At 47.4% G+C, this 26709-nt stretch overlaps 1 long non-coding RNA gene across 2 annotated transcripts; it reads right to left on the bottom strand.

Moving 5' to 3' along the window:
• LOC138818605 (uncharacterized) lies at positions 1-19473 on the bottom strand. Of its 2 annotated transcripts, none has more exons than XR_011369199.1 (2): positions 1770-19473; positions 1-1286 (listed from the first exon to the last, which is right to left on the bottom strand). It is a non-coding gene; the product is annotated as an uncharacterized lncRNA (long non-coding RNA). The 2 variants fall into 2 exon arrangements; XR_011369200.1 differs by having other exon boundaries at positions 1-1222.
• Between the last annotated feature and the right edge of the window lie 7236 nt (positions 19474-26709).

The raw sequence follows: 26709 nt of genomic DNA, 5'->3' as shown, positions 1-26709 counted from the left end.
TTTTGCTTTTTCCTGCTCACGCTCTCACAGACTGAAAGGTGAAAAGCAAAACCTGAGCGCGGCCATGAGCCGCGCCCAGGAAAAGAAACACCCGTGACGGCTCCGTGCTCGGCCCAGCCTGGGTGCCGGCTGCCCTGACCCCCCCCGCAGCTGCCGCCAGGGGACCCGGGTCCCCCAGCCCCGCAGCCTGCGTGCCCCACACCAGAAAACTCAACTACAGGCCAGAGTCCTGGGTGTCCTGAGACACTCACTGCTGACAGACATGTCCAGAAAGGTTCTAAGATGCATAGGGAGGGGTGAGGAGGGGCAGGGAGAAGAGGGGAGGGGTGAGGAGGGGCGGGGAGAGGGCTATGCAGCGCACACCTTCTCCAGGCTCCCGCTTTACTCCAGCTTTTTCTGTGTGTGTGGTACCAAGGAATCCAACTCAGGGCTCCATGCATGCTAGGTGAGCACTCTACCACTAAGCCACACTCCCAGCCCCTGCAGGCCCCCACTTTAAATGCGGCAAAGCACCTTGTGCTCTCAGAACTAGGAGAAACTGGGAGCACCGGCTTCGCTGGGATGCAGACCTTCACACAGACATGGCCACCTGCCTTCCTCCTCTGGGCGCTGCATCGGCAGCTGTGTCCTCGCTGGGAATTGCCACGGTGTGAAATCCCAGTCAAAGCGCACACCCACCACACACGTGTGCGCACGCGGGCTCCTCTCACGCCGGCTCCTCACGCTGTCTGCCCTGAAGCCCAAGCTCTGGGGAGGACCAGACCGCATGGCCAGGGCCAGAGCCCGGGGCGCACACCGCCCGCTGCACCCACGGCCGCAGCTCAGCCTCTGCCTCTTCCAGGCCCAAGGCAGGTTCCGGGAGCACCCCCTGAGCCGTGGGGGGAGAGGAGGCCCTGGGTTTCCTCCCGTGAGTACCAGGGAACTCAGAAGCACAGTCCAGATGAGAAGCAGGCTTCCATATGTGGGCTGTCACCTGCTGAGAAGTCAGTCTCCTCCACCTCCCCGGGGATCCAAGCAGACTCTGGTCTCTCTCTCTCACACACACACACACACAGCCTGAGTTCTGTGCACTGCTAGGTTAGCTCAGGGCCCACAGACCACACTGCCTCCACCCCATGTCCCTCCATCCTCCCGTCAGCTTCTCTCTCCAGCCCCCAGCGAGGAGCAGACCCTTACTTACTGCAGCGGCAGAGGGAAACATCATGGCCATCTAAGTCCCAACCTGAAGACAAAGACACAAAGCCCGGGCCTTACCAGGCCTTGGAAATGAGGAAGCCAAATACACTCTGTAAGATGAGCAAAAGATTAATTCCCCACGTTAGTGACGCCACTCAGGTGTGCGCTGGGAGCCCACATGCCCACGCAAGGACCCACAGGGTCCATGGCTTCCGGGAGCCTCCACACACCCAGCAAATGGCAAAAAAGTAGACAGTGCTATCATCAGGGTCAGACAGAGAGCACCAGTCTTATCACAGTCCCTTAGAACTTTCCAGAGGGCACCGGGCAGAGCAAAAGCTGCCTTGGGTAGACAGAAGATGTGTCATTGCCTCATTTGTAATGACAAAATGCTGGCTCGACCCACGCCCTGCAACTTCCTCAATTGGAAGGACACATATTCCCAGAAAGAGGCAAAATAATTACCAATCATAACTACCAGGACATGTAAAATCACGTTACAAGGGCTGAAAACAGGAATATTTTAAATTGTTACACTTGCAAAATTCAGCAGTTGAAAATAACCACACAAGCCTGGTGCTAATGGCTCATACCTGTAATCCTAACTGCACAGGAGACTGAGATCTGAGGATTGTGGTTCAAAGCCAGCTCAGCAGACAAGTCACTACCAAAAAAAAAAAAAAAGCCAGAAAGCAGAGCTGTGGCTCAAGTGGTAGAGTGCTAGCTAGTCTTGAGCAAAAATCTCAGAGACAGTGCCAAGGCCCTGAGGTAGGTAGAACAGTGTGCCTAGCAAACCCTAGCAAGCTGAGACCTATGTTCAAACCTCAGAATTAAAAGTGGGCACATGAATGGAGAGCAAATGTAGCTACTATATTCAGTGTACATTATGTAAAAACTGAACTATGTAACGAGGATGGGGATGGATGGGAGAAATGGGGCAAACAGAAGTGGTGACACTGATCTAGATTATACCCATGAAATCAAACCCTTTAAACTTAATTTCTACTTAATTATTTCTTACGTTAATAGCTATGTGAAATAAAATTTAAAAAATAAAAAATAGGACTGGGAATGTGGCTTAATGGTAGAGTGCTTGCCTAGCATGCAGGAAGCCTTGTGTTTGATTCCTCATATGCCATATAAACAGAAAAAGCCGGAAGTGGTGCGGTGGGCTCAAGTGGTAGAGTGCTAAGCTAGTCTTCTGCAAAAAGAAGCTCAGGAACAGTGCCCAGGCGCTGAGTTTAAGCACCAGGACTGGCAAAAATAATAATACTAGCTGGGCACTGGTGGCTCATGCCTGTAATCCTAGCTACTCAAGAGGCTGAGATCTGAAGATTGTGGTTTAAACCAGCCTTGGCAGAAAAGTCCGTGAAACTCTTATCTGCAATTTTCCACCAAAATCCAGAAGTGGAGTTGTGGCTCAAGTGGTAGCAAAAAGCTCAGAGACAGCATCCAGGACCTGAGTTCAAATCCCAGGACTGGAACTAAAAAAAGTTAAAAACAGAACAAAACCTGCATAGGTATTTCAGTCCAATGAAACTGGAGTGAATGTCCATATGTACATGTGCATGTATACATGTGTGTGGTGTGCAAGTCAGCAGATGATGAATCTCAAGCACTAAGCACATGAGGGCCGTTTGTGCTGTTGAGAATCTTGATGGAGCAATAGCGGTGGATGTGGAGCAAATTAGTCATATGAGAGGATGCCCAGCGGGCTGATGCACACTCCTGTGACACAGGACATAATACATCTGGAGAGGATCGGATCCAGGTGAGGAATATGACAGAGAATACCTTTCTACTCCCATGAGAGATTCATAGAAACAGCCGTACCTATCTGGATGTGATGGTTCATGCCTGTAATCCCAGCACTAGAGAGGTTGAAGCAGAATTTTGAGTGTGAGGCCACCGTGGCTTACAGAGACCCTGTCTAAAAACACACAATTTAAAATAAACAATGTCAGAAAGCATACATTCATTCAACGGCAGTGGATTTACACAGACTACTTCCTTTCAACCAAAAATGGACATTATTTGGAAAGTAAAAATTACTCAACATTTACAAGTTTTAAATCACCCACTTAAATAACTAAGGTAAATTACACATCAGACCTGGAGCTGCAAACAAAGCAGAGAAGATCAAGGGAGGCGGGTTAGGGACCCTGGGGGCCATGTCCTGAATGCCAACAGTGACCACCGACTGTACTCAGGCCCTTCCCTCTTCCCAGATGCTTTTCCTTTGGTATAAGCTCAAAGTCCCCGTCTGTGGGGAGGCTGTTCTCAGTGCATGTGCAGCTCTTCTGTAGCTGGTGGGTGGCTGTCACCTGCTACTCCTGGTTTGTGCCCTTGTGACACCAGGATTGTGAGTGGGGGCCACTGATGCTGCCTGCCCACACGTAAGCAACCAGCTGATTATCTGAGCAGGGAGGACGCGATGGAGGGACCACTGGAAGGTGAACGCCGCCGCCGGGTGCTCCATTTGCTTGTAAGGCCCTCAGTCAGCCTCACCGCCACTGTCGCCCAGTGGCTTCAGTGGCCTCCTCAGAGATGCCCCGTGCTTAGCGTCTGCCGACCCTGCTGCGGCCCTGGGGCAGAGGACAGGGTGGGTCCCGTCATGCGGTCTGCACCTCTTCCCACCATCAGAAATGTGGGAGTATAGACAAGAATGATCAAGTGTGCAGTGCACCATTTGAGAGAAGAAAAACATAACCAAACCAAATCCAAAGAATTTGAGAGGAATGAACAAACAGAGCTAAACTATCACCAGGAAGTAGAACTGGTGCTTGATCTAGAGCTGATCTATAGGCCAAGAAGACAGATGTCTATCAAGACAAACCAGAGAAGGCGGCCTTGCCTACATCTGCTGTCACCTAGAGGCAGCCATGCTCACAGGCCCGCAGTTCTATCGCTGAGAACCTGGACTGGGAGGAATGTCATGGGCCTGGGGATCAGCAGCCACGCATACACGTGTGCACACATCACAGCGAAACTGCCCCTCAGCAAACCCGCGTGCCCATGCCAAAACGGAAAGACAAGGAGATACCCAGTGCCACATACTTGTAGGCCCAGATACTTGAGAGGTTGAGATGTATTACTTCAGCTCATGAGTTCAAGACCAAGTTGGCCAACATAAAAAAAAAAAAAAAATGAGGGGGGAACTAGAGACTGAGCTGTGTAGCTCAAAGCAAGCCACGCGCACAACTGCAACTCTCTAATGCCTTTTCTTTTCTTGGTGCCAGTACCAGGGCTGAACTCAAGGCTCCGTTCTCACTTGGTTTTTCTGCTTGCAGCTGATGCTTAATCAGTTGAGCCACGTCAGCAGTTTCAGCTTTTTGCTGGAGATCAGAGTCTCGGGGACTTTTCTTCCCTGGGTGGCTTTGAACTACCATCCTCAGCTCTCAGCCTTTTGAAAAAGTAGCTAGGATTCCAGGTGGGAGCCATTGGCCCCCGCTGTCTTGGCTGTGTCTGTCTCCTCTGACATCGGATCCCAGCCTGCAGCCTCAAGTCCAGGTGGAAACTTCTAATTCACTTTTGTAAAACCTGAGGTTGAGGGGCAGTATGGGCTCAGCTGTCACAGGGCTCAATATTTCATTTGTATTAATGGAACCATTACTCGTCCAGTAGCAAAAATAGAATTAAAGCAGAAAAGCCTGATGCTTATCTTAAAACGAGCAGACAGTCTATTATCTTCATTTTAAAACACATGGAGGACTGCCTACTCAGGACTCAAGGGCCAGCCTTTCGCAGCTGGGTGCGGACAGCGGTGGCGCTGGCTGATCTGCATGAAGCTACCCGGCACAGCACCAAGCATGCTGCAGGCCGTAAGGACCACCCCTATTCTCTTCCACTAAACCCCCAGACTTTCACTGCTCATTCACAGAACACCTTAAGGTTTTTTGTGGGGGTTTTTTGGTGGTGGGAGGTATATCTTTCCCTTCAATTAAGTGACTTTTTTCCCTTCGGTGCTGGGTAGGAGTCCTAGGCAAGTACTCTACCACCAAGCTAAATCAAAGAACATTAGCAAGAAGGTAAAAGCACAACCCATAAAATGCAGGAAATATTTTCAAACTATATGCATTTGATAAGGGGACTATAATCCAAAATATCTAAAGATTTCTTGTAATTCAATAATAAAGACAAATACCTACTTTAAAAATGGGCAAAGAAGCCAGATGTAGTAGTGCATGCCTATAATCCCAGCACTCTGGAGAGAGGATCTAGAGTTCAAGGCCAGTTTGAGATACATAATGAGACATCTAAATAAACAGGAGATACTTGCCCAACACTTGTGAGGTCTGTGAGACCCTAGATTCCATCCCTAGAACTACAAGAAAAAGAAAGTGAATGAAAGATCAGTATAGACATATACAATGGCCAGCAGCACATGAAAGGTTGTTTGATATCAAAGAAATGCACATTAAATCACAAGATATTACTTCATATTCACTAGAATGCTCAAAAATCTCACAAAAATTAGAACACTTACACATTCCTGGTGGTGTGTAAAAATTAGAACACTTACACATTCCTGGTGGTATGTAAAATGGTTCAATGGCATTGGAAATTATTTGAGCAATGCCTAAAAGAATTTTAAATACCAAGTTAGTTATATGACTCAGGAATATAACGGAGAACTGAAAACATGTTCACACAAAACCTTATACACCAATTTCCATAGCATGATTATTCTGAATAGCTCAAAAGCAGAAAAAGCCCAGTCCAACTGATAAATAAACAAAATATAGTTATCGATACAATAGAGTATTATTCAGCCATACAATGAGGTATTGTTACATACTACAATAAGAATGAACCTTAAAAAATTAAAGTCAGACATAGAAAGATGCATATTGTACAATTGCACATATGAGTTCCATAAGTTAGGCAAACTCACACGCTCAAAGTACAATGAAGGTGATGAGGGACAGGATGCTGTTTTATGACTACTAAGCTTCTATTTGGGATCATGAAAAGTCAGAATTGGAGGGCTGGGGGGGAAGTGGGAGGAGATGAGGGAGGGGAGTAACACTTTTATACTTATTCCCTTACTTATATAACTAACCCCTCTCACCATCACCTTTACAATTAAATTTAAATTAAAATCAGAATTATACACTCAGAAATCTCAGAATTGTACACCTGCAGGCTAAGAGTAGTGGTACATGCTTATATTCCCAGTTCTCAGGACCAGAAGTAGGAGGATCATGGGTTCAAGGCAAGTTTGGGCTATGAAAAAAATTTTATGCCAACCTTGGTTACATAGTGAGACCCTATCTCAAGAAGAAGGAAAGAAAAATCGCATACTTAAAAGGCAAGAATTTTTATAGCATATAAATCATCATTCAGTTGTCAGAAGGAAAAACAAACTTATTTGAAAAGGAAAGTTCATTATTGCTACCACAAAATAGTACTATTAAATGACAGATAATTAATTTTTTTTTTTTTTTGTCGGTCGTGGGGCTTTGAACTCTGGGCCTGGGCGCTGTCCCTCAGCTCTTCAGCTCAAGGCAAGCGCTCTACCACTTGAGCTACAGCGCCACTTCCGGTTTTCTGGTGGTTTATTGGAGATAGGAGTCTCACGGTCTCTCTTGCCCGGGCTGGCTTTGAACCGCAATCCTCAGATCTCAGCCTCCTGAGTAGCTAGGATTACAGGCGTGAGCCACCAGCACCCGGCCAGATAATTAAATTTTAAGTGCCTTTTGGGCACCTGGAACAGGGCTGCTAGAGATTGGGATACAGCTCCTCGCCTTCTCCACCGTTTGCTGACAGACCCACTGCTGAGTTAAGTGTGAACCATGATGTTCATAGCCTCCTTAATATGTTCACAGCCCAGCTGAATGCTGGCAGCTCACGCCTGTAATCCTAGCTCCTCAGGAGCCTGAGATTGCAGTTTGAAGCCAGCCCAGGCAGGAAAGTCCATGAGACTCTTTAATTAACCACCAGAAGACCAGAAGTGGAGCTGAGTATCAAAGTGGTAGAGCACTAGCCTTGAGCGAAAAAGCTCAAGGACAGGGCTGAAGCTCCCAGTGTTCAAGCCCCATGACTGACACCCCCCCAAAAAAATAAAATCACAGAAATGTGAATAAGATTGTTTTTAAAGTATGGAAAAAACAAAACAGAACAACTCTCATGCCAAACACTTGTTCATCATTACTTATTTAAAAACTCAAGGGGACAGTGCCTGGTCTATGTCAAAAAGAGTGCAAATAATAAGACTTATATTATTTCACCAGCCCAGCACCCATGTCTGAGATATGTTTATCTTTCCTTACAGGGGGGAAACTGAGGCAGAGAGGAAATAAATAAGAGGTGGCTTCAAGGTGACAGCCAGTAATAATAGCCTGACTCCACAGCCTACACAGCTAGCAGAAGTCCAGCCATTTACTTACAACACAATCATAGTCAGACATTTTAATAGAAAAACAGTCTGACCACAGTACAAAACAAGCTTCAAGGAACAAATTTCATAATAAATGTGCATAATCCATAATGAAACCCAATGAACAGGAAGGCTAGTTCTTAATAACAAGTTCAATATGCTAATAAATATAAAATTCAATATAATACCTAATATTCATAAATAAATGACAAGGACCTAACAGTACCAAGCTAAGAAAATAAAAATATTGAATTGGTAGAAGAAAAGATAGTTATCTTATGAAACAAATTAAAGTCCAAAAACAGATTTAGTTGCATTTGTCTAACTGGCATTTCAAATCAGTAGAGAAAGTAGAATTATTCAGTAAATAGTATTGAGGAAATCAGCCATTTTTAAACAACCAAATTAGATTCTTACCTTATACTGTTCAGCAAAGCAACTTCTAGATGGATTAGAGTTTAATGTCAAAAAGGAGCTAGAATAAATGTGATGTAGTCAACCCTAGTAATGAAAATGGATAGATTTGATTACAAATTTACAACTAGCAGTGACAAGACCTTATACCTACACTTGAAGGCAAATTACCCACTTGCAAAAACACTTGGCAACATATAAGCTGTATGTCCTCACATAAGGGGTTTTCACGTAGCAATGAGAACACAGGTGAAGCACATCAGCTGATACACAGCAAGCTTTCATTCTGCTTCTCAGAACCAAAAAGAGCAGATTAAAACAATATGCAAGGCCCTGGTTCTGCCCCAGCACCATAAAACAAAACAAAGTAAAAAAAAACAAAACACTGAGATAGTTTGTACTTACAAATGGACATGAACTGGAGCCTCTTTGTACAACTACTTGAAGATTAAAAAGACAACACAGGGAAGGTAAAACCAAAGATGGGGCTGGCCACCATGGGAGTAGCTTACTTCTGTGAGAGAACAGGGAAGAAATCTCACCTGTAGGGGGCGCGCTTGGCAACGGAAGTCAAAGGTCTTTCACTACTGGTAGAGAAAGACACTCTATCAGTAGTTAAGTCAGGAAAAAAATCTAATTAGAAACTGTAAGGATTTGCCTTAAGTAAGAAAAAACATAGCCATCTTTCTGAAGCAGATGCAGGCCACAGACTTGCATGTGGCTCTGTACTCATAAGCCCCTCAATGCCTCCATTAAGCCACATGGAACCCCAGAGAAAAGCTGAAGCAACAACAGACCCCTGACCACCACCAGCCTTTAGGGAGGAGCCAGCAGGCCCACAGCAGCCCCTAAAACCAAGCCATCAAAATGGCAGCACTGAGACACCAAAAAAAGGGCAAATTCCGGCCTGTAAAATCTCTTGAGTCAGAAAGTCATCCATTTTTTCAGTTTCGCGGGCTGTGGCAGGAGGGAAAGGCAGATGGCGGTGGAGCACAGGGGGAAGGTGCTAGTCACAGAACAAAACCCACTGAAACATCTCAGGTGCACAGAACTTCCAGGAAGAGGAGTCATTCTCCTTGTGACCTTGGGTGCAGTTTGCTAAGTTTGCACAAATTCTTCAGCATTTCTGGCAGGATAATGCATATAGGCACATTTCAACCACAAAGGTCACTTGGCAAAATAGGGTGACAGCAACAAGCAACCATTAGGCAAGAATAAATACATAAAAGTCTCTGTGCTGGGGCAGCTATTTTGATGGGGAAGTCTGACAGAAGGCAGGTTAGAATCTAGACCCAGAGGCAGGCGAGCCGACTGACTGCAGCCTTGTTTAAGTCAGTTAAACTGATGGGAGAAAATGGAAAGACTTACTTTTGCCTAGGAAGACAAAACATGAAGACATCATGGAGAAAGCTAATTATATAAGAACAGAGAAAAATCGTGGAAAAATTGGATAATGAACTACAACCATAGGTACCATGTGGCGTATATCAGCATGGAGTGTATTTACAACCATGTGGGACTGGCACATGAATAGACGGGTCAGTGGCTTGATCAGCAAATGGTATAGACGGTAGCCTAAGCACCCTTCACTCACCTAGCATGCCAGACTAACTCAGATCCAATCAAAAAGTAAAACCTTAAAAGTACTAGGGCAAACAGGAGACTTAACAGAAAAAATCTTGAGCTGTATAGCGTTTCTGAACTACTCAAAATCCAGAAGCTATTAAAATATGGTGAGTATATGTGTATATATATGCTTAAAACTGTAAATAGAAAAATATTATCAAATCAAAGATCAGTGAGAATGGCAAAGCATTTCTTTTATATATAAAGACCTCTTGTAAATCACTAAGTATATGACCCAATGGAAATCCGAATCCCAACTATAACTAAACATTATTTTCACCTCTCACACAATCAAGTTTAAAGACACATTATGTCTGTCACTTGGAACCTCTCTAGAGAGGAGCAACAGCATACGAGTATATTAGAGTGTAATATTTAAAACCATTGGAACTGGTACACAAATATACAGCTTTGTGCAGGCAAAGAATTCTCTGAAAAGCAAGCTCCAGCAACTGGCAACCACAGCTGCCTCCATCAGAAGGGAGGATGTACATTAGAGGATGTCACTGTTACCTAGTTTGGAATTGTTTCTTGGAGCATTTCTACACAGGTAGGGGAGAGGACGCAGCAGCATGGAGCAGAGGCTGGCAGGCTGTGCTGTCATACCCAAGTGGTGGATCACACAGCTGTTGCATTACAGAAGAGCAAAGGGGACATTGTGCTGGTTACTAGAGGAACCCCAGCCTTTCCTTAGGGAGATAAGAGGTTGAGCCAGGGGTCAGCTCAAGAAGAGAAGAGCCACAGCCCTGGCTATGCTAAGTATAGCCTAGAAACAAACAAGACCACTGAATATTACTTTGGGCAGATATTATTACAGATGTTGTTTCATCTGCACCCTATTTGAAAGAAGAGCACCAGGAAGCAGTCACTGGGTTGGAAGCATCCATTCTTACTCCATGCCTACTCAGATACCACTGGACACCAGCCTTGGTAGGTGGGAGCTCCCAGCTGATCTTAACTGAATTTCACTATAGCATGTGAGGAGAAGACCAATTATCATCCAACTTTGGCGGCAGCAGCTCTAACCCACTCACAGAACTGGAGTCCTAGAAGAGGGGATGAGTGGAGCAGGGGTGGATGCCTGGAGCTGCCCAGCTGGGCCTCCACCAGTGCTGCCCTGAGGGCACAAGGAATTCAAGGCACTAACTGCGGTGCGGCTTATATTGGCCAGAAAACCCTAGAAGCGGGCTTCAAGCAATCAGTAGGAAAAGGCTTAAAATAATTGTGCTGACACAAGTATTATATAAAGCCAGGAGAATTAGAGTACACCTTATTATTAGAGCAGATGCTAAAACCAGGATACATTTGAGTACACTGTCAGAGGGGAGATGAAGGAAGATAATGAAGTCATTAAAAATTACCTTGGGGGAAGGGACTTAGGTATCACATCTTAGGCCTTTCTGTAATGTTAGATTTTAAAATTCAAAACATTTAAATTGAATTAGAACATTGAATTGATAAACAGAATTGAAAAAAACAATTCAAATAATAACTACAACTGAACTGGATTTAATAAAAGAATAATTTTTGGCTTAACCTTTCCTATCAAACAATCCTGACAAGCAAAGGATTAAATTCATGTCACTATGACCATAGGTACACATAAATAAGTGATGTAATTTACCAACAACTTCTGGGATTTTTTTTCCTTTTCGCAAAAAGCATATATAACCCATAGCATAAAAGATTTTATTAGCAGTGAAATATTGAAATTCTTTCAGAGTTGGCAAATTTTAATTGCATATGCCAAGTATCTAAGAAGTTATGAAACCCAGATACTCTCATAGTCAGGTTTGCAAATGTCTCTCGGGAGGCAAGAGGGCAGCGTGTGTGCCATCCTGTGTGCCAGCCACTCCACATCTCCGCGCCTCCCTGTGAACCTCACGCCTGTGTGCCAGGGACTGTATGTGAAAATCATCACACCGCATTATTTGCGACACCAGAAGACCAGGAAGAGCATAACTTTCCACCAATGGCAGAACAACAAAATAACTCATGATATGGCCAGGTTAGGAATACCACTCAGTAGTTTCAAAGAACAAAAGCAGTTGTATCCTAACTAAAATAATTTCCCCTACTGTGACATATAAGAAGTCAGTAATGATACACGGTATGCAATCCAACCTTGCCACTGCCTTAGAAAAGGAAAACTATGTGACATCCTCTGAGGACGGAAGTAGGAACAGAAAGAGCTCCGGCAGGAAGCACACGCATAGGTAACACTGGTTACCTGTGGACAGGGAGGGCACAGGTAGTGCCAGCTCTACTGCATGCTTTAGTCTATATCATGAGGGAGCACGCGTATTCGCTGCTGATACATCACAAGAGTCAACCCATCACCATCCATGGAAGAATCCATGAATTCAGTGCAAACAAGGTTTTTTGCATTAAGATAAAAACTAAAATATATAACTGAGAAACATTTTGATATTAAGCTGTACGAAAAGAAAGCAAATGAAAGAGAGACCCAAGTTCAGGGTGACGTTGCCTGGTTACAGCGGGAGGAGGGGCGTGGGTCACACATGCTACTTCTCTACTGACCAGGCAATCAGAAATGTTACATTATTCAACATAAACAAGGAAGCAAAGTCATGTTATGAACCAAGGATAAAGATTAACCCAGTTCTGTTTACTCAAGTTCTAACAAGGGAAAGACAGTATTCTTACCTCAGTGATGGCGATTTAAGATCGTTGTGTTTTATTCAAAACAACAAAAACCAAAGGCTGAAATTTCCCTATGTTGATCCAGACACATAATTATGTGAGGCTAGTACTGGCAAGCCTGGAGTAAAAAAGCAGAGTATCGACTTGAAGTTTACTATTCAATTTTACCGGCACCATACCATTAGCTATGGAAAAAAAATGAGAAAAAAATTTAAAAACTTAGGGGGGGAGCAACTGCTGACCTTATTATTTAACATGTATTTTTCACAAGATAAAAAATTTCTGGTGGTTATATATGAACTCCAGTGACATACGTTTAATAAAGATAACAAATTGCATGCAATGGAACAATCAAGTAAGTAAAATTGAAACCACATTCTCACAAGGGACAAGTATGAAGAGTCATAAAACTAGTAGATGCTCTGAGTCCTAAATTGCCAAGTGAGGTCAGGATTACAATTAGATCTACTTTGACAAGTCTAAACAAGTTGAGCTGGGGGATAAGGTGTCACACAAATCTATAGACCAGGATCTAATCAGAAGACGCACACGCATTCTCCAGAGTATTCCACTGTGACAACTTCATGCAGACAGGATGACACTACTCCCATTCCTTCTGATCACAGGGGAAGAGCAAGCTGGGAAGGGGCTCACCCCACATCAACAGAGTACACAGTAAACTCCAGTGGGGATCCAGGGTTAAATATAAAAAAAGGAAACCATACAAGTGCCAGGAGAAAATAGTGAGGTGCTCAGGGTGCAGAAACTCTTGATTTAAGAAGGTGGGTCAGTGGCAGAGTGCTTGCCTTGCACGCACAAGGCCCTGGGTTCAATTCCTCAGCACCACATAAGCAGAAAAAGCCGGAAGTGGCGCTGTGGCTCAAGTGGTAGAGCGCTAACCTTGAGCTGAAGAGCTGAGGAATAGCACCCAAGCCCAGAGTTCAGGCCCCATGACTGACAAAAAAAAAAAAAAAAAAAAAAAAAAAAGAAAAGAAACATTTTGTCCAAGGATTTTAAAACAAAATAAACTGTAGACTCTACAATCCAGAAAAATATCTGCAGCAAATATAGCAAAGGAAATTAAAATCCTTAGTATGTAAATAGCTTTTTACAATACAACCAATGGATAAAACTAGGCGCTCAAGAATGGAAAAATCACAAACTGCAATGACCAAACACGAGATGTTCAGTTTCACCAGCAGCCAAAGCAAGACACACACAGGGAATGTAGGCTGCACCTGTCAATTAGGAAAGATTTTTAATATCAACAAACCCATTCTGTTCACTAGTGAGAAGACAATTTAGAAATTGCCCTCCTTGGAGAGCATCATAGCAACATGAACCTGATGTTTCAAGTCTGACATGTTGTTCCTTCTAGAAACCTATTTGTATATCTCAAAGAAATATCAGATGAGCTACAAAATTATTTTTTAAAATTCCTAAAAGGAAAAACCACCCATAGAACAACCCATACGTTCCTCTAAATTTGACTGTTTAAATCAATTCAACCATGCAATGGAACTTCATGTCATCACGAAAAATGCTTCAAATAACACATTCACTATATAGTGGAAAAAGAATCACAACACAGAATTTAAGAACATCATTTATGTGTTTAAAAATGCATACATAGCCGATGTATAGGAAAAGCAAAAACCATCAGGACGTGAAGTATGCCATTTATGCTGGCTACTGGGAGATTACTGAGGTCCCCTCCAATTGCTTATTACAAACTTCATGGCAAACCCTTTTATGCACGAGACCCAATAAGGAGTTAGCTCAAAGAAGGCAGGCGAGGAGCAATGGTCAAAGTATATAATAAGCACGTATGAACACAATAACAAAACAACATTGGATTGGGAGTAATTCAGGAGAATGATGAAAAGGATAACCATTGATCAAGATACAGTATAAAAGCTGGGCCCTGATGGCTCATGCCTCTAATCCTAGCTACTCAGGAGGCTGAGATCTGAGGATCGTAGTTTGAAGCCAGCCTAGGCAGGAAAGTCCATGAGACTCTTATATCCAACTGACTACCTGAAAACCAGTAGTAGTTTGAGCTGTGGTTCAAAGTGGTAGAGTACTAGTCTTGAGCAAAAGAGCTCAGGGACAGTGCCCAGACCTTGAGTTCAAGCCCCAAGATGGACCAAAAAAAAAGATGCATTATAAAGTTATTTGTTGAAGACTAACTCATACAACTACTTAAAAACAATATTTTAATATTTCTCCCTTCAATATCAGCACCAAACCACAAGTACTACACCAGAGCCAGAGTTTCCTCCAGAAACTTAGCTACACATAAGGTTAGCCAGCACATAAGGTCTTTGCAGTTCTTCAATGGTCATGTCCACAAGGTAAACTGGAGGCCATTGGGAAGTGGGGGAAGTTACTGTCAATCCCTTTTTGTAATTCAGGCTATATCAAGTTGTCTTCCAACCTGGAGGGGTCTCAACTTGTTCTCAGGCTATTCTTTTTTCTCAAATCCCACTTTTGTTGTTCTTATTTAAGTGTGCAGAAGATAACTAAGTTCAGTAATGAACTCCATTGGTGCACCCACAGCGTCTGGTTGCTCAAATCAAAGACTTAATTTAGACCCACGTGTAAGGATGCTAAGCAATGCTTGTCGTAATAAGCTCCCACAAGGACAAGAGTTCTTTCCTCGCCTTCAGCTGCCACCTCATCTCTGCTCTTATTAACAAGTCCCATTCCACAACCACTTCCAATACCAAACATCTACACCCCTGTGGGTAAATTCCTTTGCCAGCAGCTGCTGGGAAAGACTGCTATATACATAGGTGTTTATACAGTTTTCCTCAGGATGGAAGCCAAGTTTATCATCATTGTATAAAGAAACAAGACCCGTTCTCAAAAGACAAAGAAAAGGGGTAAGAAGCCAAGTGATCGGGTGAGACAGGCCTGGGACAGGTGACCTGCACAAAGCAGGGCCTCTGTCCTACGCAGTGCCAGGAGTCCAGATAGGCTTGCCAGGCGATGTGGCTGCCTTCCTCTTGCCATCTGGCACTACAGTGTATAAGGAAGGACTCACCAAGGAATGAGCAGGAAGCAGAGGAGACACACTCAGCAGAGAGCTGGGTCAACAGCCAGCAGTAGAGCCCAGTCTCCCCCCAACTTCCTTGCACACCACCACCACCCTCTTTCACAGTTTCTATTTGGGATCCAGAATTGTCTCCTATAACACCATGAACACCGTGTGACGGATGACTCAGCCACAGAATCATGCGCATTCTCAGCAACCAGGATGAATCACTGTTGTTACTCAACCCTCCCCTCCCAATGACTCAGTTTACAGGCTTCTGAACCCTCCATTTACCTCCACCCTTACACAACCTTCATCAAATAGAGAACAAAGCCTTCAGTCAAGAAAAACGAAGCCCAGCTCTTAGCAGGAAATGTTCCAGATTACCAAACATACTCCCCCACCTACACTTACCTTTACTGGCCATATGGCACCACATTTTGAACAACTATTACCAATTCCCAACAGGGAAGGGCCCCTCCCCAACACCAGTTTGCAGGTCCATCAGGACCCATCAGTTGTAGCTGAATAAATAAGTCTAGTGGATGCTAGTCTAGATTCTAGTGAACCATGAATCTTGGCCTAAGCCCACATACAATGATAGATCCAAACTTCATTATAAAGGCAGAATGATAGGGGCCAAGCAACATAGTAAACAACAGATTCTAAAGAGTTTAGAACTTGAACCTTTATTTGTGCTGTAATGAGGAAGAAAACTTGGTTAGTAACTACGTACATGATCCAGCAACAATTCTTGCCTTACAAGTATTTTTTTTTCAGCCACCTGTTTTTCCAGCTTCCATTTCACAATAGCATAGCCCAAAATACTTCCCCATACAAATATGACTAACACTCATGTTCCAGAGCAGTAACTATGACTCCCAAATCACTGGTTAAGAACTGAATTCCCACACCAATATACAAGCATTAAAAAGGAACCCAGAAGACAGAAAAATCACAAGGGTAATTATTAAGGATTTCAGATTTTTAAAAGTTATCAAGGGCAGAGATGATTTCTAAAAGACCACTGCACTGGTATTACCTTTTGATTTGCTAAACTGCTTGTGAGTGCTATTTTCCTCCTACTCCCAGAGCATTTAAAAACCAAACATACAAACAGATACAACTATTCATGCTCCTCTTCGCAAAGGAGAAGAAATTGTTACCAAATTTCACAGGAAAAAACCTCTTGGTTCTCTTTGTTACAATGACTATCATTTGAAAAACAGTTTAGCAAGTAAGCAAAACTTTTGCTGTTATAATTACTGATCAATCACAGAAGGGCAGGTATGTGTTCAAGGCATCTTAAATTCCTTTAGAAACCATCTTCGCTTTGTTCAGAATTTGATCAGTTTGATAAAACGCGAATTAACAACCCAGAAATGCTCATCTCATGATTCAAGTGCACACTGTACAACCCCACAAATTAAGCATTTAGATATCTTTCCAAGGCATTCTGCTCCTGAGAACTCCCTCTGCCCCAATTTCAGTAAACACATGTGGCTACCTACATAGCAGGTAGACCTTGTGACTCAGTTCAAACCCTGCAGTCTCCCAATCTGCACAAAGCAGAACAATTCTGCCTTTTTCCTTTAAATGTTCGAAGCATTTTTAGAAATCTTGCCAGCAACTTTCATTGTTTTCTATGCAGCAATTCAGCGTAACACATTTCCACCATTTTCATTTTTCCCAGGCTCTATTTACTGTTTCCCTCCAGAAAATTCCCTTCAACCCACATTCCCAAACCAGCCTTCAACCCACTCATTACCACCACACCACCTCCCATCCCCTTTGCTGAATCCACCAACCCTCTCTCCCCCACTTCATTCACCCCCCCAACTCCCAAACATGACTGCCAGAAGAGCCCTCACCCTACTACAACTCAAACATCTGGTCCCCATTGGATTACCAAGAAAACTTCAAACTTATTCCAGTAAAGTGCAGAATTTAAGAACTGAATGAGGCAACCCATGCCCACCTGAATAAAGAAAATGTAGCAAGAACATAAACTCTGAGCTAGTGGTGTTGTAGCTCAGTGGCAGAGCACTTGCCTAGCACACTCAGACCAAATTCCCAAGGGTGGATTATCAGCCCACGAATCATTCTCATCTTAGCAATGTGCAATACCTTCAACACTCTAGATGAGACTTGCCACCACCCATATAGAATGAGAATGACCAGATAGCACCACCCCAGAATTTAGCACATTCTGGGTGCTGGTGGCTCATGCCTGTAATCCTAGCTACTCAGGAGGCTTGAGATCTGAGGATGGTGATTCAAAGCAGCTTGAGTAGAAATGTCCATGAGATTCTTATCTCCAATAAACCACCAGAAAACTGGAGTGACGCTGTGGCTCAATTTGTAGTGAGCTTGCCTTGAGCCGAAGAGCTCAGGGACAGTGCGCAGGCCCAGAGTTCAAGCCCCACAACCAACAAAAATTAATAATTTAGCACAACATGACACCCCGCACGGCCCCCCCCATTTGACAATGTTTAATAAAGTTCCCTCTGCCTAAGGCATTTAAAATTGAACAGCTTTCCCCACCACCCAAAAGTTCTATAGGCACATTAAGAATTTCTCCAGCCAAAACAGGCACGTGGTGAGGTCCCTCTGGGCTCCATATGCAACTGTCTCTACAGGACGTGTCTTTCTGCGCTGTGGCATCAACGTTTACACTGTTCTACTGCTTAAGAATCTTCTCGAAGCACGTGAAAACCTCTCTTCCCCAGGAAAGAAGGGGATGCCTGCTGCCATTCCTGCGCCTGGAGAACGGTGCTCCCAGAACATTCATTCAAAGCTGATGGCCCCTCAGAAGCGATGTATCTGCTTTGGCCTTTTTGGTTGCCTCCCTTCTCGCCCCCCACTCCCTCCGCCAAGCTCATGAACTTAAAATGGCTGGTGGCTGCCTGAATACAGGGAGGGCTTCCTGAGCCAGGCTTAGCTGGACACTTGGCACTGGAGCACCTCCTCCTCCTCCTCCTAAGACTCTGGAATTCAATCTGCAGGCGTCAATTTAAGCGGGCTGCATCCTCCAGGCCTCCCCTCCTGCACAGCTACCACGCACACCTGCAGGGGGGGAGGGCTCCATTTCTCCGGGTGCCATCTGTTCGCCATGATGAACACTACAGTAACATACCACGGCCGGTGACCTCCGGTGGAAACCACTGCTGTAGAAGCCCATCCAAGAGTGGCAAGGTTCAGTTTCCACCCTCAGCCAAAGCAACCCCACCCCACCCCCAAGCCCACTCAGCAGGGCGTTTCCTTCACAACTTCGTTACCAATACCAATACCGCCTCCAACGACTCCTGACTTCCCCAAGCTTACCAGATGACCAGAAAGGTTTTAAGGGATGGATAACCTCAGAGTTAAGAGGGAGGAGAGAGGGCAGAGTGAGCTCACAGGAGAGGTTAGCACCAAATCTAGCAAAGTCCAGGGTGGGGACACTGACACCTGGAAAATAAAGCGTTGGTCAATGTTGCCCCAGACACAACATCCTGCCTCTGCTGCCCCAGGCCTGATGACACGAGGCGCCACACCAGTGCCCGGTGAGGAAACCGCTCCTCGGGCCACCCCTCACCTCCGACCCCGGCCTTGACTCACACTCAGCCCTGGACTCCTCCAGGCTGAGACCCAAATTACATACCACCCTGGGCCAGAGCGGTCAGCCCGGCGAAGCTAAGTCCAGTCTCCACAAGACCAGGCCTCATCCCCTTTGTCTGGAAAAAAAAGGGGGTGCTGGCATTGCCAAGTTCAGAGTCAGCCCCCTCCCTGCCCCCCGGCTACGGCACCCACGGCCGGACAAGCTCGTCTCCAGGGCCTCGAAGGCCCAACCCCACCTGCCTCCAGTTTTTCCCGCCTGTCTGCTTTCCTCCTGATCCCCAATGCCAGGACTCGGGGCCCAGTGAGGCCCCCACCCCCGCCCGGGCGGTCAGGTGCCCTCGGCCCAGCAGGCAGAAGGCACAGCCTGGCCCGAGGGCTGCAGGCCGCCATCCCCGTCGCCATCCCCCCGCACTTGTCCTCCCCAGCCCCGTGCTGCCCACGTCCCCACCGGCCTCGCCTAACTCTGTCTTTCCACCCCACCGCTGGCCCCGGCCGGGACGCCGGCCCTGCCTGTGCCTAACTGGGCCTCGGCGGGCCACCACTTCGGCTTTTATAGCCCCGGGTCGCGTCACCAGGACCTTCCTCCACGGGGCGACTCCTCCACGACACTAGGGGTGAAAAAAGTCCCTCCCCGGCCCGGCCCAGGGCGGGCCGCCCCGGGGACTTTGGGCCTGCCCGCCCCCACCGCGGGCCGCTCCCTCCCCTCCCGTCCCCGGCGGGGTTTCGGGGCCGGGGAGGGGGGTGCCGAGGACAGACCCCCCCCAGGTGCCACGGGGCGCACGTGGGGGCGGGGCACGGCCCCTGGACGGAAAGCCGGGGTGCGGGGCCCAGGGGCAGGGTGGGGTCAGGAATGAGTCCGGGCAACTGCCTGGGTCACCTCAGGTCACCCGGTTCCGCGCCGAGATCCGAAAGAAGTGCCGGCGCAACGTCTGGAAAATTCCAGGCGGCGGCGGAGGGATCTCTGCGGCGACGCATCACTGCGGGGGCGGCGGGGCGGGGGCGGGGCGCGCGCGTGACTCAGGGCGGCGCCGCCTCGTGCTCCGCGGGTGACGTCAGCGCCCGGGCGCGCGGGCCGCGGTGGGGGCGGGGGGCGGCTCCAGGGGTCAGGTCAGCCCGGGACCTTCACTCTGGCTTTGTCGTTTTGTTTTTGTTTTAAAGTCAGCCAGTGACGGTTCTGCGGTTATTCGGTCAGTGGCTGTGCGTGAGCCAGGGGACGGTGGGGGGGGGGGGTCCTGTTTGTCCCCCTGGGAACTGGGATTGGAAGTAACAACAGATCAGGCTGTGTCTGGGATAAGACACAAGGATTTGATGTAATTTCGGGGACACCAGCTGGTGGATTCCATCTTTCAGCTCATTGTCCTTGCCAGCGCACAGTGGTGAAAGGAATATTGGCATTTTTTAATACCAGTCCTGGGACTCGAACTCAGGGTGTGGGCACTGGCTCTGAGCCTTTCTAGCCCAGGGTTGGCCCTGTACTCCTTTGAGCCACAGCTGCACTGCCGGCCTCCGCCTAGGCTGGCTTTGCACAGCCATCCTCTGTCTCAGCCTCCCAAGTAGGGAGGATTGCGGTGGTGAGCTACCCGAGGCCGGCCAAGAGTGAACTTAAATTAAAAAAAAACAATTTTAAGCCAAAGTTGTCTGGAGGTGGCTTGTGGCTTGTGATGAGCCTCGGGAAATGGGTTTAATGACTACTCAGGGTGCCAGCCGGGCTGCCCGCTCCGGGAGGGTCCAAATAAACAGTACATTCTTGTGTCCTCACTCAAGGCTGAGCAAGACCTGAATGTTTAGTGAGGGGTCCTGAATGTTTAGTGAGGGGTCTGTCCTGTGTGGCGACAGGAGGAGAAGATGCAGCCTGAGACCCCCATGAGACCTGTGTCCACCTACCATGGGACGGATGGAAACTGTACCAGGCAAGTTACTGGAACAGTAGTCTGGCACAACAAGAAGTCTCCTTCCTGGCTGACCTTCCACACCCTAAACAAAACCTCCTAGGGACAACACGCTCCCTGGGCAACCAGGAGGGGGGGGGCACGTGGGGGGAGGGTTTTTTCCTTTGCCTCTGCAAGGTGGCATCAGCAGGCAGGGATGGACTCACACCCTCCCCCTCCCCCCCAAAAAATCTGCTGACTCTCTTGTGACTACTTTTCAAGCCTGGTCTTGTTCACTGGTGGCTGCTTAAGGTTCTGTCACCTAAAATTCTTCTTATTCCTCCCCCGCCCCGCCCCCCCCATCTACCAATCTACCCTGTCTTATCCTGGCAGGGGTGGGGTGACTTGGCCTGCAAAGACAGTGAGGAAAGAGGGACTTGCCTCTCAGAATGTTCTAGAAAGTTCGGAGGCCTGGGTCAGAAACCAAGCAAGTTTTCCTGCTGTGGAGTCGGCCCTTTGATATAATGTCAGAGAGATGCGTAGCTGTTACTGTTCCTTGCCTCCTGAGCCCACGCTACATTGATCGTCCTCATTCACATGTAATAGTCCTACATCCCAGAAACAAACTTAGATTTTGTTTTTCCAAAAAGTAGAAGTTGAAGCCAGGTGCTGGTGGCTCACAATCCTAGCTACGCAGGAGACTGGTATCTGTGGTTGGAAGCCAGCCTGGACAGGAAAATTTGTGAGACTCTTTATCTCCAGTTAAGCAGCAAAAAACAGTAAGTGGAGCTGTGGATAGAGTGCTAGAGCACTAGTTTTGGGCATAAAAGCTTAGGGACAGGACCCAATCCCTGAGTTCAACCCCCAGTACCGGCACTAATAAGAATAGCTGTTGGATTGGTTGTCACTACAGGGTAGCATTCTATAAAGCACAGGCTACTCCATCACAACTTAATAAAGGCCTTTGTGTCCTTGTATCACAAGCTGCCCCGTCCACCCCCTCAGTACTCAAGAATAAATGTCTGTGTTTGGAAACTCTCCTGGCCTCCAAGTTCCACACAGCTGGTTTTCTCCAGCAAAGGAATGTATTTATGGAGAGGTTAAAACCACACAGGGCTGTTCTGTCCCACTTTGAAGGCAGGGCTGTGCCCGCTTCACCCTGATCCTGGTGGCTGCTTCAAATAAGGCAAAAAAATAACCTCCAGCCCAACTGAGGAAGAAGGCCTGGTGGCTAGTGCGTCAGCAAATATCTGCAGATCAAAACAAGCTGTTCCTGACAACTGTGGTAAACAGAACTTTGGGTCCAGGGCGGGGCTGGCTCACTCCTTCACTAGTCGCCCGCTGGGGAAAGGACCAGGACTTTGATTCCAGAGTCAGGGTCCTCTCTCTCTCCAGTGTCCTTTGTTCCAGCCACGGAGGCAAGAATCCATGGTACGACTGGCCTCTTCATCTTGTTCAGAAGTCAGCTTTGTTTCCAAACACACATTGGCACCCCAGGAAAAGTGTACCAGGTTACCCCAAGGTCAAGACCCACACTAGAGAAGCTAAAGCACTATTCTGGTTAAATGCCATTGTGAAAAACACCTTGGTTCAATTAATACAAACCAAAAAAAAAAAGACAGAAAAAATAAAGCAGACTGCTGGGTGGTGATCAGAGAGGGTGAACAAGTCATGAAACCTACTGAGGTTTTCCTACAAAGGGGGTGTGGGGTGTTTGGCTCCAATATGGAAACATCGTATGAGCCCCTTACCCCTTGTACAAGTAATACATGTTAATAAAAATTGGTTTAAAAAAAATCAGAGGACGACATCATTATTGCTATCACTTGAGAATGTGCCAGAAATTGAGCCGCCCCCTCCCCCCACTCCAAAAGTCCACTTTGGTTCTCTTTTTTTTTTTTTTTTTTGTCGGTCGTGGGGCTTGAACTCTGGGCCTGGGCGCAGAGCTCAGCTCAAGGCAAACGCTCTACCACTTGAGCTACAGCGCCACTTCCTCCAAAAGTCCACTTTGGGAGCCATGATTTCTTAGGCCACCGTGGGCTTCTTGTGGTGCCCTTGAAGCCCTGAAGCGGTAGCCGCCATCTGAGAAACTGCACAGTCACTGCCGGCTGGCTGGGCGCCTCGCCTCCAGCTCCAGTTGCTGGGCGTGGTGAGAGCCAGAGCAGATAAACAACCAGACTTCCTGCACCCCACTCCACCCCAGCCCCAACCGCCTCTTCCCGCAGGCTCAAGCCTGCCTTGCCCCCACCTCTCCAGTTACTAGGACAAGCTTTTGAGCTTCCCTCAGCTTGCCCCCCCCCCATCCTGGGGCCCCTCCTGGGCTGGACATTTCATAATTCTGATGTTGATTGCTTTTCCTGGCACTCCCTGCACCCAGTCTCTTCCTGGCCTCCCCTCCCCTCAGCTCCAGGGCCGCTTCTCGGTGAGCCCCTCCCAGTCCAGCTTGTTCAGCAGCTGCCCTTTCGTTCAGGGAAGAGAGAACGTTGGAGAGAGAGAGAGAGAGAGAGAGAGAGAGAGAGAGAGAGAGAGAGAGAGAGAGAGAGAGAGAGAGAGAGAGAGAGAGGAGAGAGAGAGAGAGAATGTGTGTTGCCTTTGTCCTCACAGCTTTGAAAGCCAACCTTCCATCTTTTCTTTTCCATCTTCCTTTATGCTCTTTTTGCTTAGCCAACCTTCCATCTTTTCCATTTTCCTTTATGCTCTTTTTGCTTAGCCCACAGGAGACAAAAGGGTTGGGGGCGGGCCTGGCGGGGGGGGGGGGCGGGGAGGGGGCCCTCAGCCCCGAGGCTGCTCAGGCCTTTGATGGAGATGCTTTGTCTTCCCTGACCAAAGTCTGGGCAGATTCCCCTGGGGGCTGCCGCAGGAAGCAACCTTGATTTATCCCAGACCCAGATGTGCCAGAACTCAGTTTCCTGACAGGAACCTCTCCACTCCTGTCCCCCTCCACCCCAGGGAACACCTGGCCCACTGCCCTATGTCCGAGGTCCTTGGGCCCCAGTCCTAATCACCCCCCTTCTTGGACCTTGCCCAAGCCGGCCTCCTACTGGAGAACCTGCCTGTCCTCTTCCTCCTAACCCCTCCTCTGGCTCCAGGGTCACCTCCATCTGCTGCAGCCACAGATCCCATTGCAGGGCCTCTCTCTGCCATAGGCCTTGGCCAGTAGAGGGAAGAGTGAAGGAGTGGGGGGCTCGCCTGCCTCCACTGCCCTGTGACTCCAGCAGCCCCCAGACTTCTCCCTCCATACTACCAATTCCCAATGTCTTAGAGTCCACACACTGGCCTGTACCCTGATTCTTAGCCTCAGGCTCACCTGCAGGGAATCCTGGCAGCTCTTCTGGCCCTGTGCTGACATCCTGCCATCTCCCTGTCTAGGTTTGCAAAGCCCTCAGTCTTCTTCCTTCTCCAGAACCATCAGGACCCCGCCCCCATCCCCACACATTGCTAGAGGCCCTGTTTCTGGACGTGGCTACAGGAATGTCCTCAGCCTAGGACTCGCCTGCCCCTACAGGGAGTCCACAGCTCCAAGGCTTCTTTGGTCTGCCTTAGCACCAACTGTGTGCAAATCCACGCATGGAGCCAGGTGGGTGGAGTGGAAACTCTGGAGGCTGCCGACCTTGAAGCCTGTGTTCATTGGCTGAGGGTGTCAGTGGTCATGGTCATCCACCTCAAAATACCAAGTACCAAGGTTCAGATGACAGGGGAACACAAGAACTCTTTCAGGAAGCTGGGAGCTGTTATTCTCCCTGGTGCAAATTATATTTTTCCAACAGTTTAAAACGGGCTGGAGTTGTGGTTCAGTTTTAGAGCAATTGTATACACACACACACACACACACACACACACACACACAACTCATCGGTAAAGGGAAAGAAAGAAAGCAGAGCAGTTTAAACAGCTGCTGCTGCTGCTGCTGATATATGAAGAGGCAGGAGGAGTCGGAGGCCCACCTAGGGTATGTACATAGCAGGACCCTATCTCAAAATAAACCATGAAACTAGGTGCTGGTGCTCCTGTCTAGAATCCTAGCTCCTAACTCAGGAAGCTGAGATCTGAGTATCAAGGTACAAAACCAGCCAGGGCAAGAAAGTCCACCAGACACTTATCTCCGATTAAATACCAAAAAGCAAGAAGTAGAACTGGGGCTCAAGCGGTAGAACACTAGCTTTGAGCACCAAAGACAGAGCCCAGGCCCAGAGTTCAAGCCCCAGGACCAGCACAAAATAAATAAACACAAATAACAAGAAGCTAGAGGACTCGGTATGTGTTGGGGATGAGATGTGCTGATGGACTGGCTGAGGGCAGCTGCCAAGCGAGGAAAGGCCCATTAGTGGGGTCCAGAGACAGCAGGTCTTGTTGTGGATACCAAGAGGAACAGGAGGCTGTAGCTTTAAGTATTTTGAAAAAGTTATTTTACAGAAAAAAAAAATTCCAAAGTAGAATCTGTTTCTAGAATGCTCAAGTCCCATTACCAAGTTGGGGAACTCCTAAATCTGGTGCTCTTGGAGGTTGAGAATCCTCCATGAAAGACATAAATGGTAGGAAGCAGCACTGCCCAGCACTGCTGGGCGGGTGATACTGGATCATGGCGCTGCAGCACAGTAGTAAGGAAAGGATGGGTTCAGCTGCCCCCTGCTGGTGGCAGTTGGATCTTCACTTGCACACCATTGGGTATACTGATCCCCACAGCTCCAGTTCGTCTGCTGCTTAAAACCAAACCTTGCTGGGTGCTGGGTACTCACACTTGTAATCTTAGCTACTGAGGAGGCTAAGATCTGAGGACTGCAGCTCAAGGGCAGGAAAGTCCATGGGACTCTTATCGCCAATTAACCACTAGAAAACCAGAAGTTGAGCTGTGGCTCAAAATGGTAAAGCACTAGCCTTGAGCAAAAGAGCTCAGGGACAGTGCTGAGGCCCTAAGGTCAAGCCCCATGACTAACAAAACAACAAGAAAACCACAAACTGAAGCCCAACCCTGTACACACATTCTGGGTAAAGTTGGGCAGCTTGCTTGCCTTCTCTGACATAGGAGATCATTTTGGACAAGGAGAAAGAACTAGGTGTTTCTGAAGGTCCTCCTGGCCAGGATTCAGCAGTAGGTGGGCAGAGAGAGCCCCAAGGTCCTTTGGGGGGCACCTACTGACAACTGCAATGGTGTAGTGTGTGGAGACATATTCTGTGCTTTACGCCATGAAACAGGTAGAGTCCTGGGCAGCCTGGAAGCAGAAATCCAGAGCATGGGCTGGAGCTGAAGCACCTCCATGGCTCTGTGAGGGGCCCCAAGTCAGCCAGGGCTCCTCTGCCCTGGCCATATGCCCCAGTGCCAGACGGCCAGCACAAGCCAGTTTAGGGAGTGATGGCAAGACTTGGTCCAACAGGACAGCAGGGCAGGGAGGACAAAGAGCAGAGTGTTTGTCTTAGAACAATATGGGGAGGGGACAGGAGAGACAGTGGGACTGTCACAGATCGCCATGGGGACATGTGGCCACTCCCTACATCTCTGGAAATGTTCATTGTGAGCCCCAAACAGCCTTTGGACTGTAGGGAGCCCAACAGGGAATCTATCTGCATGATAGGCTTGACTATCTCAATGGAACATTTGGAGGCTGTTTACAGAATCCGGTGTTTTCATCCTGCCCCAAACAAATACTCGGTAGCTGCTAACGACCACCTTTTCACACTGCCCTAAGCAAGCATCCTACAGCTGCTACGGCCAATGAAAAAGCTTCCTTATTCTAAGCATATAAATACCCCTGTGTGAAAAATAAAAATTGGCAGCTTGATCAGAATCCTTGTCTTGCTGTCATTCTTCATGTCTCTTGTCCCTTCATTCCTTCTCGCTTAGGTTCATTGCCCTTGTTGAAGTCCTGCGGGTTGGGACATTGGACAACAGCCAATAGCCCATGTCATGGTTGCTACCACCATTTCCTGCAGGGCCAAGAGCTCTGCTG

Source organism: Dipodomys merriami, unplaced genomic scaffold (genome assembly GCF_024711535.1).
Source record: "Dipodomys merriami isolate MVZ:Mamm:240054 unplaced genomic scaffold, mDipMer1.0.p SCAF_78, whole genome shotgun sequence".
Taxonomy (NCBI): domain Eukaryota; kingdom Metazoa; phylum Chordata; class Mammalia; order Rodentia; family Heteromyidae; genus Dipodomys; species Dipodomys merriami.
This window is presented reverse-complemented; position numbering and strand designations above follow the sequence as displayed.